General features: G+C 39.8%; 1 long non-coding RNA gene across 1 annotated transcript in view; it reads left to right on the top strand.

The window, feature by feature from the left end:
* Positions 1–3546: 3546 nt before the first annotated feature.
* Positions 3547–12875, top strand: part of LOC309609243 — a 102818-nt gene continuing 93489 nt past the window's right edge. The window contains exon 1 of the long non-coding RNA XR_014233334.1: positions 3547–12397. This is a non-coding gene — a long non-coding RNA (uncharacterized lncRNA). The remainder of the gene's footprint in view (positions 12398–12875) is intronic.

The following is a 12875-nucleotide window of genomic DNA, read 5'->3' as shown; positions in this document are numbered from 1 at the left end:
TTAAGGTGGAATCTGGAAGAGGCAGTCTTACAATGAGACCTGAAAGTGGAACTCTTGATTAATTTTATATCACCTAAAGTGATTTTTTTTCCTTTTACCAAAGGCACAGACTAAAATGGAGTGAGCAAAGTTTGAAAATTCAAAAACTTTAAATTAGATTCGAGCTTTAGGATTAAAAATCCTAAGAAGGATTCATCAATCCAACCAGCGTTTGTGAAACTTTAAAAGCAGACTATTTGGGTTGGCCATTTATAATCTTCTCTTCACTGAAATAGAGACATGGTTTCCAGATTTACAATCCATTTTCTATTTCCTCAATTCCTATTTACTGTAGAGCACTTTGTTTCAGGAGCATCATGTTTGTACTCAGTTCTCTGTGGCTAATAAAAAAGTTTACAGGGAAGCACACTTCCTCCTTTCCTTCTTTATCATTCAGAGAAAGGTATATGCCAAGTGTTTATCTACTCAGTAAAGGCAATGACTTGACATTTTCACTGACTCCTCCAGGACAGCATTTTGAACTTCTGCTTCATTCGAAGAAGGTTGTTTTTTGCTACATAAACAAAAACAAATTCTGCATTTTTGTTTGGGGGTAAAGGCTAAAAAAAGAATGTTTGCTCATAAGAGAATGCATGTTAATCAGTTGCAATGTATAGACCTTGTTTTGCTCTAGATTCAAACAAACAACAACAAAAGACATTTGGAAGACAATTAGGGAATATGAACACCGAATATTTTATATTAAGCAACTATTGTTACTCTTGGGGGCTGTGATCATGTTTAAAAAGGAGAGTCTTTACCTCTTCAATCAACAGTGACAGTAGAACTAACAACGCAGAAAACATCATGGAGGAATGGAAACAACAACAATGTATAAATGATAACAGTGATAGCTAGCATCTATTGAGTGCTTCCTGGGTAACAGTCTGTTCTACATACTTTCCACGTACTCATTTATTCTCCATCATCATTCCCATCTTACAGATGAGATATTGAAGCACAGATGAATTAAGTAATTTATCCAGTTCACAAAATTAGAAGGTGGCAGTGGAGATAAGAGTTGAACTCAGGATTCCAGAACTATAATTATCATCACAGTGACAAACATTGATGGCAGAACTAATAACCAGAAGACACAATAGCAATCTCTGATGGACGCCTAACCTTCAGCTAGAGACCATGTTTTGTTTAGATAGAGATAACTGGGAGGTAAATTTGTACTCAGAGCTCAAAAGTTTGCAGGCCTTGGACAAGTCCTAGGCAACCTGGAAGTTTCTTACACGCCTGAAGATTGAACTAAGTCTTTGAATGCACAACAGGTTCTTATATAAAAGTGAAGGAGAATTTGAAGGAAGGATGTTGTGAAAGTCTAACAAATATGAATTAAAAAAGACTGGAAATTAGTACACTAAAATATTGATAATTGGGTATCTTTAGTGCTGGGATTGTGAGTGATTTGAAAATTCTTATTTATGCTTTTCCTCACTTTCCAACATTTCTACAATGTACATATATTACTTTGGTGATTTTTTTTTTTTAATTTATTTATTTATTTATTTTTGGCTGTGTTGGTTCTTCGTTTCTGTGCGAGGGCCTTCTCCAGTTGTGGCGAGCGGGGGCCACTCTTCATCGCGGTGCGCGGGCCTCTCACTGTCGCGGCCTCTCTTTGCAGAGCACGGCTCCGGACGCGCAGGCTCAGTAGTTGTGGCGCACGGGCTCAGTTGCTCCGCGGCATGTGGGATCCTCCCGGACCAGGGCTCGAACCCGTGTCCCCCGCATCGGCAGGCAGACTCTCAACCACTGCGCCACCAGGGAAGCCCACTTTGGTGATTTTTTTAGGAGGAAAATCTTGGAAGTGATAAAGACAAGCCCTATCTTTTCTCAGACTCCAGCAAAGGTTAATTGCATCTGTTTGTAGTGACTAAAACAGAGGCAGTTTTTTTTTTTTTATACTATAGGTTAACCTACCAGTAGATGTCCCTTAAAAGGAGCCTCTAAAGGATCATGAATCTCTTGAAATTGTACGCAGATCTGTTTGTGTTTGTGTACAAATATGTCTTTTTTAGAGGGGATGAGTTCACAGCTTTCATACATTTTTCAGGGAACCCCTCAATAGGATTAAGAACCACTACCTGAGACGGACCCACCTAAAAATCCTGGACAAGGGCAATAGGAGTCTGAATCTTTTGTTAGGAAGCTAGAGTCAAAGTTGGAATCAGGTGACACTGTCAATAACCCAGATGTGGGGTTCAATAATAAGATATTACAGTCATGGGTTGGTCATAAGCTTGTAAATCAGAATCCAGATGTAGGGACAGAAATTGTCTAGAACCAGGAAAGAGGAACAGATAGCACACAACGAAGGCAGTTTTAGTAAATACCTGTCACGTGAAAAGGAATTAATTTTAGATTTGGGTAAGACAAGAAGTTTCCCAGTAACAGTTATATATCAATATGAGTTAATGTGTCTGAGCTCCCAGGTAACTATGTGATTACTCCAACTCTCCTTCCTAAGGGGTCTCTCCATACCCTATGGACAACTTACAAGAGATTCAAGGATGATGGACTCCCTGCTTTCTGTTACTTTCTTACTGCCGCCATTACATTTACAAATTGTGTGAGGCTTTAAAATCTTCAGGGAGTGACACAGAAAAGTGATTATTTATCATCATCATCACTGTCATCATCGTCATCATCATCATCTTGAAACCATATACAAATGCAGATTATTGTAGGGTCAAGATGTTCCACAAAATAATAATAACATTTGGTTTTATAGTTCAGAGAATGAGAATAATTTTTTTCAAAGATTGGATGGTTAGTAGGACTGGTTTTCATGGAACACTGGATGAATTTATTTCTTTAAGTTCAATACAGACATTGTGGCAGGCACTGTGGAGGATACAAAAGATATAGAAGCCAGAGTTCTTAACCTGAAGATGAAATCATGCACCTCAGATTGGGACTTGAACCCACGTGCCGGGACTCAAACCCGGCCAAAACCCAGATTGGGACTTGAACCCATGCGGCTGGGACTCAAACCCGGCCAAAACCCACAGTCTTCCAACTGAGATCACACACCTGGTTTCAGGACTTAATGAAGCTCAGGTTCTTGATGTCTCATTGCAGAAAGAATTCAGTGAGAGACAAAGTGATAGGTAAGAAGTGGATTTATTTAGAGAGAAACATACTCCACAGACAGAGTGTGAGCCATCTCAGAAGGTGAGAAAGGCACCAGGGTACGGGGTTGTCAGTTTTTATAGGTGTGGGTAATTTCATAGGCTAATGAGTTGGAGGAGTATTCCAGCTATTTCAGGAAGGGGCAGGGATTTCCAGGAATTGGGCCTCTGCCCACTTTTTGACCATTATGGTTGGCCTTGGAACTGTCATGGCGCCTGTGGGTGTGTCATTTAGCCTGCTAATGTGTTACAGTGAGCGTATAATGAGGCTCAAGGTCTAGTGGAAGTTGACTTGTCTGCCATCTTGGACCCATTTGATTCCTTTTTTTTTTTTTTTAATTAATTAATTTATTTATATTTATTTTTGGCTGTGTTGGGTCTTCGTTTCTGTGCGAGGGCTTTCTCCAGTTGCGGAGAGCGGGGGGCCACTCTTCATCGCGGTGCGCGGGCCTCTCACAGTCACGGCCTCTCTTGTTGCGGAGCACAGGCTCCAGACGCGCAGGCTCAGTAGTTGTGGCTCACGGGCTTAATCGCTCCGCGGTATGTGGGATCTTCCCAGACCAGGGCTCGAACCCGTGTTCCCTGCATTGGCAGGCAGATTCTTAACCACTGCGCCACCAGGGAAGCCCGACCCATTTGATTCTAATCAGTTTATGTAATGTCCTCAGTCTATGTCATTTTTTCAAAGGTTGTGCCCTGTCCTCTTCCCTCCTGTTTCAAAGATACTTGCAGTCTTTCCAGGAAACATGAAACAGTACAAAGTAGTACAGCAGTATAGAGCAGAGCGTTTAATTCAGCGTGGTCAAGTGCCAAATTATAACCACATTCAGAGGCTAGTTGAAGGCTCTTGGAAACTGCTCTTCAACAATAACACACATGTGCATACACACATGCACGCACACACAGACTCCCCCCATCGCTAATGAAAGTAGCTTTCATTATCACTTTTCCTTTCATTTTTGAAAAGAAAATTAGTAATACATTAAAGTGTTGTGTATAGAAGATGTCTTCTATTTCAGTTTTATGTTCTCCAAGAGTCTTCTGTATTTCAGTTTTCTATAAAAGTCACAGTTTAAAAGGCAAACATCCATACACAGATGCATTTTCTACTGACGAATTTTTCAGGCTGAACCTTTATGTATCTAGTCATCAAAAAAAAAAAAAGTATTGTTCTACCTTATTTGACAGAGTTTGGAAATGTTAGGATAAATATTCACTTATTTAAGCCACACATAGTGTAGTTTTCTTCTATATTTAAGAGACACACTTGCATTTCCTAGTTTTGTTTGCCATTTAAATGTCAACCATAGTTTTTCAAATATGGTACTATATGTGAAGATTCATTTTTATCCCTTTTAACTTTTTGGAAAAATTAATGGTAAAGTTATCTTTGATTCCTACTTATATGTAGGTTAATTAGATGAGAAATTTTTTAAATTCACATTTGAAGAAACTTAGGGATGTTTTAAGACAGAATACATCAAAATGTGCTTGAGGAAAATACTCAGGGTTTATATGTTAGGTTTGAAACTGAAGTACAAAGCCATTTTGAGATATCTGATCACAGAAGCGCAAGCCATGTCTCCATAGGCTTTCTAACAATACCATTTGCCAAAACCACTGTGACAGTCTGTAGGAAAAGGCACACTGGGCCAAAAGACAAGACATCTGGGTTCTGGTGGCAGTGACTTTATTTTCTTCATCTATTTTTTTCTTTCAGAAATGGAGGTATTAATACCTGCCTACCCATCTCTCAGGGTTTTGTGAAGACAAACTGTGATAATAATTGGAAACACTTTTGGCAAAACAGAATGAACTCAAAATTTTAAGGTAACTTTATAAGAAAAAAACTTGATTTAAGTGAGAATCAAATGAAAGTATAATGAAAATAGCATTTTGTTTTCCCCAGACTGCCACAAAAATCCAGGGAAATTAGGTTTTAGGGAGACCCTAAATTCTATATCACTTTCAAAGCATTCCTTCCCACAGTGTGATTCCAGCCATGTGGATTCTGTGCAATAACATCTGCCCCCTACTCTGTTGCTGGCAAAGTTTAAAGAGCATAGGAAAAGATGAATGATTTGGTGAAAGACAGTTAGGGTAGAAAGGAGATTGCTGTCAACAAATGGCTGTTAAAGGTCTTTGTTTAAGAAAGTGTTCCACCTAAGGACTTGTGGCAAAGCTTATCAGACAGTCTAGTCACCATCAAAAGCAGCGATGGGAGAAAAACTCTGCGAGGTGTCACATGAGAGCCTGAGTTTTCTTTTTCCCAACTGCATGTCTTTACACCACCTCTCATTTATTTGTACTCCTTGTTCAACATTCCTCTCTTCCCCCAAAGCCTTCCTAGAACTGGTCCCACCTTCAAGTCAACAGAGGCTTAAATACATTTTTCTTGAGGAAATTTCAGAGTATTTCCTGCTTTTGTCCATAATTGATGATATTGTACCTATTTTTCTTGGCTAAAGGAAACCAATGGCTACGGTACTTTCTAAACTTTTCTCCTACTGCTGCCTACACCTTCTTGGAGGAGTTCTCATTTACTCATTGCTGGTATTGAGAGCTTTTAAAAGGGTTAAATCCATATTATTATTCCAAAATATTTGAAAAAAACCAAAATGTCTAGTAGTAGAGAAATGGTTATATAAATTACAATATCCACTTCAAAGTTTACTATGTAACTATAAAAAACTGTTTAAGTAGTTTCTAAAAACAAGGCAAGAACTTGTTACAAAGTTAAAGTGTAAAAAGTACATACAATATAGTCATAATTATATATAGATCCTTGAGTATAGGTGGGGTTTTTTTCTTTACGCTTTTCTGTATTTTCCCAGTTTTCTATCATGAGCATGTTTGTTTTTATGTTAGAATAGAGTGTCTCTATTTCTTTTTTTAAATTTTTTTTATTTTTTAAAAAAATTATTTATTTATTTATTTATGGCTGTGTTGGGTCTTCGTTTCTGTGCGAGGGCTTTCTCTAGTTGTGGCAAGCGGGGGCCACTCTTCATCACGGTGCGCGGGCCTCTCACTATCGCGGCCTCTCTTGTTGCGGAGCACAGGCTCCAGACGCGCAGGCTCAGTAATTGTGGCTCACGGGCCCAGCTGCTCCACAGCATGTGGGATCTTCCCAGACCAGGGCTTGAACCTGTGTCCCCTGCATTGGCAGGTAGATTCTCAACCACTGCGCCACCAGGGAAGCCCCTCTCTGTATTTCTTCCCCCAGCCAAATCTTAATTGCTTTCACATTGGTTAATAAGAATAAAAGCATGTGTAATCCCAACAATAATGATTTAAAAAAATTCTGGAAGGAACTGGTGTACAACGAATGAGTTCACTCCAGACCATTCACCTTTAAGTCAGAGCTAGAGCTCAGCCTGCTACGTGCAAAGTAGGAAGTGGTGAGGTTACTGTAGCTTTGTGGTTGACTTCATTTAACCTTAGCCACTGCAGGCATAGATACCTCGAAAGCCCCCCCATTACTGCCCTCCCCTTCATCCTTCACTATCTCTTCCCTTTCCAACTTCCCATTTTATTTCCATGCCTCTCCAATGACTTAAATCAATGGACAGGAAGGGAGGAAAAAAATGAAGCAGGTCAAACTTAAAGGTATTGGAAAGATTCTTTTTTCCATACTTCTATCTCTGCAGGTAGAAGAGATCCCTTTGGACAAGTTCTGAGAAATAGAACTATTTCATGTGACTGAGCACTCAACTACTTCAGCCAATGGAGCTTGTGACCCAGTTGTGGGAGTGGAGTTGAGTTCCCTTTTATTTCTTAGAGTGACTTTTTAAAAGGTACTGGAGCATGTAACAGTTTCTTTCTTCCTTTCTCTCTTTTGAAGACTAAAAATTCACGATAATAATTAATATTACCCAGTTAACATTTTGTGAAATTGATCAAGGCCTAAAGCAGCTTTTCTGGCATAAGAGTGTTGCAATATCATATTCACTAAAGGTTTCGTGGGCAGAGACTGTCTAAAGACATAGAGTAGTGCATATTCAGAGGCCCCCTAAAATCTCCATTAGCTCTCTAAGGACACCCAAAACTAACACCAAAAAAAAAAAAAAATGTGTTCTGTGATATTCAAACAATATTTTCTCAATCTTTAAAATGTTGAGGAGGAGGACTTCCCTGGTGACGCAGTGGTTAAGAATCCACCTGCCAATGCAGGGGACATGGGTTCGAGCCCTGGTCCGGGAAGATTCCACGTGCCACGGAGCAACTAAACCCATGTGCCACAACTACTGAGACTGCGCTCTAGATCCTGTGAGCCACAACTACTGAGCCCATGTGCCGTAAGTACTGAAGCTCAGACGCCTAGAGCCTGTGCTCTGCAACAAGAGCCACCTCAATGAGAAGCCCGCGCACTGCAACGAAGAGTAGCCCCCGCTCACCGCAACTAGAGAAAACCCGCAGGGCAGCGGGACCCAACGAGGACCCAACACAGCCAAAAGTAAATAAATTAATTAATAAATTTTAAAAAAATGTTGAGGAAAATTGTCTCTAGGAAAAGTTTGCCTTTGCTGTTTATTTTGTAGCATATAATTTGTGCAATTTTAGACAAGTCCCCTAAGTACTGTCTAGTAGGGAAGAAAAATAAATGGTTGCAGGTTGAGAAAGAAGAACAATAACGGATGTAGAACAATAACAGATGTATGTCCAGAGTACTACTCTCCCTGGGTCTCCAGGAAGGCTGGCAGCAGAGGTCTTAAAATGAGAGTGTCCAGGCAAGATAGGGAAAGAAGACGGGCCCAGGCTAAGGGAAGGTCATGTTCAAAAGCACTGCTGTGTGAAAGAGAATCTTCAGGAAAACGAAAGCTGCTTGATGAGAATAGCTGAAGACAAGGCCAAAGAAGCAGACACTAGCTACCTCACCGACTTAAAAAATGCAGGCTAGTGAGTTTGGACTCTGTTGTGTAGACAGAAGTATCAAAATGACTTCAGAAAGAGTTTTACTGAGCTGGTGCAGCTGTTGTAAAATAGTTTTAGGTTTGAACGCCTTTAAGTGGGACAGGTCTTTTCCAGGTCCTTAGTGCCTCTTACTTGGCTATATCAAATCACGACTTCACATATTTAAATACCGAGCAGTGAAGGTATTTAAATACCTGGTAGTGAAGGCATTGTCTCAAGACATCTCTGGGTAGATGATGGAGAGCAAAGGACGGACTGGAATAGGGCAATGGCATGATGCCATTTGTAATTTGGGAAGGTCAGCCATGCAGTAAAGTAGAGAACAAGTTTTGTGATGGTGGCACAAACTGGAGGGAAAGGCTGGTCAGAAAGATTATTTAGAAGATAGAATCTGTAGGACTTGGTAACGGATCATGTGTGGAAGATGAAGGAGGAGGAAGTATAAAATGGCTTCTAGGTTCTTGCTCTGGTAAAGGGGTAGATTGGGGTGTCATTTACTGAGATGGGGACTTTGCAAAAGAAGTAGCAAGGTAGAGGCAGTGCAGGGATGTTCAATTTGAGACCAGGTAAGTCTGAGGTCCTGTGGGACATCTTTGGCAAGCTGTCCAGTGGGCTAGTTAGATGGATCCTGTGGGCATCCTTGTTCAGATCCAAGCCAGGTTGTTGAGTGCAAACTTCTCTTAGTACGGTTTGTTCACCAGCTTCCTTGGCTGTATCCCAAGGAAAGGCTAGATTTCTGTTTTCACTTGTTCCCACCTACCACAGTTCTCAATTTGTATCCATCATGCAGGGGTTTTAAGGAGGAGGAATGTAATTTTGTTTCATCTTCTTTACCCATCAACTAACTGCCCCCAGGTGGTTTGTGCTGTTATTGTTAGGAGGTAATTGTGCCTGCATGGGTAACCACCCAGCAGCCCATGCTGAGATTCCTGGGCTGCATGTGAACATGAGCTGCTACCATCCAGAGGTGGCAGACACCCAGCCTTGGCCATGAGCACACCTGGCACAGAAGGCTTCCCTGTCCCATAATGATGGGTTAATTTATCTGTAATAGGCTTACTGGAGTGGGTGGGGCTCAGGCCGAGCTGCTTATGGGGTTGGAACTAATGGCATAACTATTCTTAGAAGCTTGGCAGGACACATGCCATAAAACATTTGCTTTGCCTTCTGTGATTTGAAGCTTCCTCCTCTGGACCTAAGAGGCGTTTGGGTTCTATAAATAAGATCTGCTTGGGACTTCCCTGGCGGTCCAGTGGTTAAGACTCCACAGTTCCGCTGCAGGGGGCAATGGGGAAAATAAGATCCCACGCGCCTTGTGGCTCAGCCAAAAAAAAAAAAAATAAGATCTACTTAATGCATGCCTCAAAATGACCAAATTCTTGCTGTGGCTTTGGCATATGAAGCTATCTGAAAGTTGAAACAAATGACCAGCCAGTGCAAACCATGAAGGACCTCCACCAGGGAGGGATACTCAGTGGCATCCCTCCATGGAAACGTAGGGCTCTGTGAACCTCAAGGTGGCTCCTTGATGCTTTGGGTAATCCACACACTACCCTTTGAGGTAGTGGGAAGGAAAATCTAGATTAAGGGCAAGAGAGGGTCATTGTAGCACATTTGAATATGTTTGTATATTTGGGTTTATTTTAACTATTAAAATGCTGGTTGACAAGTTGAAAAAAAAGAAAAAGTTAAACAAACATAATTCCACCACCCAAAAATCCTCTCCAAATCCTTTTCTGCATGTACATGTATAAACATTGTTTTCATTATAAAATTGAGATCATGTACATTTAGAGGTTTTGTTCCTTATTTAAATAGAGGTATACTTTACATAAAGTGGAATATAGAGATGTTAAGTGTATATTTTGATGAGTTTTGACAAATGTGTACTCACCCTGTTCCTCCTCCTCCCCCTCCATCCATATTCCAAGGTTAGAACATTTCCATCAATCCAGAAAGTTCCTTTACCTCTTTTCAAATCAGTCTGCTTTCTTCATCTGCTCTCCACCCTCTCAGGCAAACACTCTTCGGATATCTATTGCTACAGATTGGTTTTGCCTGTTCTTAAAGTTCATATAAGTGGAAGCATATAGTTACATAGAGTTTTGTATTGTTTAAAAAAGAAAATAACTAGTAGCATTTGTGATCCATTTCCATTTCAATAATATTTATCCACAACATCACTTTTAATGGGAAAATAATACTGCTTTTTTACAAATGTACTGCACCGTATTTAGTTAAGCAGTTCCTATTGATGGATATTTTGATTTCTTTAATTCTCTCTCTTCCTCTCTCCCTCCTTCTTTCGTTCCTTCCTTGCTATAATGATCATCCCATATATCGATATCATTATAGGCAAGACTTTGCACACAAGGCAACATGAGTTTACATTCCTAGGAGTGGCATTACTGTGTAAAGTGCATATTTAAAAAAAAACACACTGTAGGGACTTCCCTGGCAGTCCAGTTGTTAAGACTCCGTGCTTCCACTGCAGGGAGCCGGGCTTTGATCCCTGGTTGGGGAACTAAGATCCCACGTGACACGCGGCAGGGCCAAAATGTAAAAAAAAACAAACAAACAAAAAAAACCACACTGTAAGGAATATTGCCAAATGGCCTCCAGAAAGACTGCCTTAGTTTATTTCCTAGTACTGTTAAAACTTGTTAAGTTTGTTTTCTCACACCCCCACCAACATTAAGAATTGGGGGGAAAAGTCTTTTCTCTTAGTCGATTTCATAGTATAAACATGATATCTCATTTTAGTCTGTTTTTTTAAATTATTAATGAGGTTGAAGACTTCTTCTGAGGATTTCATTTTGTCATTTTACAGTGAAAGTAAATGGTCTTTTCTTAAAGTATATTTTCCAAATGACCAGTAAACTGGTTATGGAAAAAAAAAATTATCCTATTAAAGATGGGAGGATAAAAAATAAATCAATAAAAAAAGCCACCAGCCAAACTTTCTGTCTCTGTTACTTTTAGCCAATGGCCTTATTCTATAATGATTGACACTGGCCTTATTCTGTAATTGCTTTTTGAGTAAGGCTTTTATTTTCAATTACTCTTAGAAAGGTTTTGCTTCTGCTTGAGGAAAAAAATAAATTCAATTTTGGATGACCAGGTTTTTCAGTAAAAGTTAATCCAGTAAGGGTACTATAAACCAGGACATACCTTTGATATTTTCAGAATGATTAAGAGAGAGCCAAATAGCCAGTGTAGCCGCTTGATTTTTGCCATGTTGTCCAGCAACAAAGTTAGTTAATGAGGTTTGAAAACACTCCAACCTTTTGTGTCAAATCCCAGGGTAGGCTGATACTATCCTGTTAGTACATTGTCATTTTATTTCAAACTGTAATTATCATCACTATCAACAAATATAAACAAAGAGATCCACCTTGTCTAACATTTTAATGAGAACCATTGGTATTTTCGTTATAGCTCAGTTAAACTTGGGATAGCTCAGATCCTTATTTGTAGAATTGAGGGTTGCTTGAATTTACCTCAAAGGTCACTTTGAGACCTAAAACTCTTAAGACATAGAAATTTATTACTTTCATAGTAATGTCAGTAATATTTCTACAATAATAGAGATTAGTAAATAGCACTTTGATAAGTTCTTGTTTTTGGAATGTCCGCAGAGCCATTTAGAGATTCATTAAGCATGTAGGCAGTAGGAGAGAGTGGAGGTTCTGGAGTTGTAGGCAGTTCTGGGTCTGAAACCCAGCTCTACCGCTTACTATCTGTGTGGCCTTCAGCTAGTTACTTAACCTCTCAGTTTCTACATTTGCTCATTTGTTAAGTGGGGATAGTAATACTGTCTGTCTCATGGGATGTTGTGAAATAAATATTAAGCGCTTAAATCATTGCCTGACACATAGGAAATACACAGGATATGGTAACTGCTATTATTTGTCATCATCATCATCATCATCAACAACACAATCAGGAATGTATAGAATCAAACAGAAGAAACCATCGCTTTATCATTCATCATTCTATTCTAATTTATATTTGAAACCTTTAGACTGGTTATTCATATTATCAAATATACAATAAATCTGATTCCCTCATCCTATCTGGAAGGATATGTTAATAGAAATCTTTCTCTATCCCTTGCAGGTTCTTCTTTCTAACTAATCTGCCCTCTTGAATTGGTGGTGTCTAAGGCCATTCATGTTGTGATGGTCCAGCTGGTCTGGAAGAAAGCCTAGAACCCCTTGTGACCTGAATGCACCCACTACCCAGACCACTCCCCTTCTGAGTCCTTGCTACAATGATGATGGAGAGACCACCCAACAGATCTCCAGGTGCAATTGCTCTCTGCTTCATATTCCTAGAGAGATTGATGTGAACCACTTGTATGTGGCCCTGAAGCTTCCCTTCAGTGTCTTTCTACTAATCCCTCTCTGACTTTATGTGACTTGACCTGAAGTGTCCCCTGTTGTTTTTAGGACCCTGTTGACTGTCATCTCTAGCCCTCCCTTCACTCTTTCACCAGCAATAGCATCTGTGTCTTATAGTTATTCAGGACCTTGTTGACTGTCATCTCTAGCCCTCCCTTCACTCTTTCACCAGTAATAGCATCTGTGTCTTATAGTTATAGTTAATTATATGTGGGTCTGTCTCCCTTGCTGGCCTAGATAAGAAGTTCAGTAATTGTGTACCTAACAGATGAATTAATGCATGAAAAAAATAATTTCCATCCTTAATAGTGATGTTCAGAACTAGCCCAAGACAAAGTTTTCAGAGATCTCACAAATACTTCCTTTCACTGCTTCAAACTTT

Source organism: Balaenoptera borealis, assembly GCF_965194805.1.
Source record: "Balaenoptera borealis genome assembly, chromosome: 13".
Taxonomy (NCBI): domain Eukaryota; kingdom Metazoa; phylum Chordata; class Mammalia; order Artiodactyla; family Balaenopteridae; genus Balaenoptera; species Balaenoptera borealis.
This window is presented reverse-complemented; position numbering and strand designations above follow the sequence as displayed.